Source organism: Galeopterus variegatus, unplaced genomic scaffold (genome assembly GCF_000696425.1).
Source record: "Galeopterus variegatus unplaced genomic scaffold, G_variegatus-3.0.2 Scaffold2933, whole genome shotgun sequence".
NCBI lineage: Eukaryota > Metazoa > Chordata > Mammalia > Dermoptera > Cynocephalidae > Galeopterus > Galeopterus variegatus.
The window spans coordinates 230854-234061 of record NW_007729044.1 but is presented as its reverse complement, the minus strand read 5'-3'; the positions used below and the strand labels follow the sequence as shown (position 1 = coordinate 234061).

The 3208-nt window shown below is 48.7% G+C and overlaps 1 protein-coding gene across 1 annotated transcript in view; it reads left to right on the top strand.

The window, feature by feature from the left end:
- Nucleotides 1-1267: 1267 nt before the first annotated feature.
- Nucleotides 1268-3208, top strand: part of LOC103599383 (ERC protein 2) — a gene marked incomplete at its 3' end in the record, with an annotated part of 182601 nt that continues 180660 nt past the window's right edge. The window contains exon 1 of the mRNA XM_008583491.1: nucleotides 1268-1323. The remainder of the gene's footprint in view (nucleotides 1324-3208) is intronic.

The following is a 3208-nucleotide window of genomic DNA, read 5'->3' as shown; positions in this document are numbered from 1 at the left end:
CCCTCCCCGCTGCCCGCCCCGCTCCAGCTCCTCCTCCCGCTCCTGCTCGCTCGCGCTCCGGCTCCGGCTCCGGCTCCTCCCGGCCGCCCGGGGCCGAGGCGACGTGAGGTTGTAAAAATCCATGTGGGACGGCCCCGGGGCGAGCATCGGAAAGGTGAGACGCCGACGCCGGGGCCGGGGCTGCCGGGTGCCCGCCTCCCTCGGGGCGCTCGTGCCCGGGTGTCCCTCGTGTCGGGTCCCCCTAGCTCGTGGGGAGCTGCAATGCGTTACCGGGGAGAGCTGAGGGGTGAACCATCCGCCTCCTCCCGGGCTTTCTCAGGCGGGGGAAGGGATGAGGCGGCCTAAGGGCGGATTTGCCTTGATGTATAAACCCCCGGATTGGAACAAGTGCACGGTTCCCTCGGGCGCGCGGGCGCTTCTAGCTCGCCCCGGCGGCCCGGGCCACCTCCCGCAGTCCCTCTCCCGCAGCCACCCTCGCTGCCATCGCCTCTCTTCTGTCCAGATTCCCCTCTTGCCTCGAAGGGGAGAGGTGTTCGCGGGGGCGAGGGTCTCGAGGAAACCCAAGCAGAACAAAGTGGAGAAAGGTGGAGCCCCAGCCCAGGGGGTGGGGTGCCGGGCTGCCTGGGTGGGATCTAAGGGGAGCGTGTTTTTTTAAAAAAATCCGTGTCAGGGATAATGAAGCCGGATTTATCGGGGCGGGTAGGGGGTGGTGGTGTATGAAAAGAATTACGATGTGAATTTAGCTGGGCTTTCCTTCCCTGCCCCTTTTCATTTTCTAATTATACAAGAAAAGGGGTACTTAGAGGCTGTATCTATATATATATATATATTTAAAATTACTGTACGAGCCTTTGAAAGATCATCTTAGGACAGTGAAGATTAAGGGCTGCTTTGGTGCGGGATAATAAAATAGCGCTCATAAACTCTCCGTTCGGCCCTGCCTTATTTTTTTGTACTTAAGGGTCTCTTTTCTCCTTGCCAGAGAGGGAGGATCCGCTCTGTTAGGAAAGGATCGATTTTAGGCTGCTACCTGCCTTTGCTGGATGAAAGGCAATTTACTCCCCGAGCGGTGAATTGTCAGTTCCCTCTGTGATTGACAGCCACACCTGCCACTTACGTGGGTAGAGCGGGGCCCGGTGGAACCCCAAGAGCCAATCAATGCTCGGAAGAGGAGGGCAGCTCCCACTTGTCATGGTTAGTTTCCTGGTTGGCTCTTTAAATCAGTGGTTTTACTTAACCATTGGTTTCCACCAGGTATCGGGCTCCAGCTGTGAGAGACAGACAAGCGGGAAGAAAACTCTTCGAAAATGGGCTTAGAAGCAAGTATGTTTGACCTGGGTTTCCTTGTCCTAACCCCTTACCCTCTCCCCCATCCCCTCCACCCCTCGTTTTTTAGTTGTAATAGTTGGGGTTGCTGAGGCCATTGGCTTAAAAATGAAAATGAAATGATCTGTGTAAAGAATGAAATGGTGGGGAGCGTTGGAATGTTAGAATTGTCCACGCATTTCTCCCAAATTGCAGTCTTCTTTACAAGAGACACCATTTACTGTTGAGCTATCTGGGAAAAGGGTGTGGCACTTTGTCTCCTATGGTCACTCTTGTCCTTGTAAAGTCACGTTATTTCAGTATACAGTGCTTGGCTCTTGGCTCTATTGGATGGATTTATAAGACATTTTTGAAGCAGGCAAGTGTGCTTTATTAGGATTAGCACGAATAGAAGGGATTCTTTTTAGTTTTGATGCTGTAATTCAACTTCTGGGAGTGAGGGCTGTCTTCTCTCTTGTGGGATGTCAGTTTGGAGTTGGCAGTGGGGTCAAGCCATATTCTTTCTGGAGGGTAGAAGAGTTTACCTTTTGCTAATGTGAGCCATCTTGTTGGTTTGCTTCTATGCTTTAATAAAAGACTTTCACGATTTTGTGGGGGAAGGGGTGTGGATGGTGATGGAATCATGGCTTTCACCAGCAAGACTTTCAGAGGGATGAATCATGGGCAAAGCACCAAATCCTTCCCAACTCTCTCCTAGAAAAAGGCTGAATTTTCAACACCCTTCTCCCTGAATTCATTAGAAAAATTACTGGTTGATTTGGAGAGCTGTCACCTTATAGAAGCTGTACCTGGATATGAACATAACGCTGAGCATTCAGCATTTTGTGAATAGATTACGAGCTAGAATACACTGATTAGGACGGTCTTCATTTAGAAGCCAGGTTTGTCAAGGTGGTATTATTACTGTTGCTATCATTATTATTGCATATGTTAGCACTGGGCTGAAGACTTACATGCATTATCTTTTTTAAACCTTACATAATCCCTATAAGGTAGGTAATATTATTACGTCCAAATTATAGATGAGGAAACTAAAAGGAATTAAGTCCCTTGCCACAGCTTAGTGTGAAAGCAAGACCTTGAGCCCAAGTTTGTCTGACTCAGAGCCCATGACCTTGGCCATGGCCTTGAATTCAAATTTTGGTTGTGTGGTCTGGAGTTGTGTGTGTCCAGTCTGAAGTGTGGGCTCTCCCAGCATACACAAAGCCTATCCTGCTAAGAGTCCACTGCAGTGTTGATGGTCCTTGCACCAGCCTGTTTGCCTTTCCTTTTGAAGGCTGTCGCTTCCTTCAATAGGCAAATTTACTAACTCTGTATTATGTATTTCTAGTTGATCAGTTTTGGCCCAACAGAAATTTAGTTCCAAACTTATTGATGATGACTTAAAAGAAAGTAAAACAAAACAAAATTCATGCTGTTCCATTTGTCTTGGTACCTTAAAGTTCCAAATAGGTTGAATAAATGCTCTTAACATCATTCATTTGGCTCTCTTTTTCCCGCTAAGGGATTAGAGTTTTATTTTCTCTTTCACTTACAAAAAGACCTTTTTTTCATTAGTGATTAAATGTAATTATATTTAAAATAATTCTATTAAAATAGTATGGCCCTCTTGTCTTATTATATTGGAAAATCCAGAAGACTTAAGCCAAGACTTAAGCCTTACCAGTCTCTTCCTATTGGTGAAATTCAGTGGTGGAGGCTTGCCAAAAAGGTATGCTGAGGGGCCGGCCCGGTGGCGCACTGCTACAGTGCACCGCTTGGGAGCGAGGGGGCGCTCCCGCCGAGGGTTCGGATCCCACATATGGACCGGTTCCCACTCATTGGCTGAGCGAGGTGCGGGCGCGACACCAAGGGTTGCAATCCCGTTGCCGGTCCCGGTCCG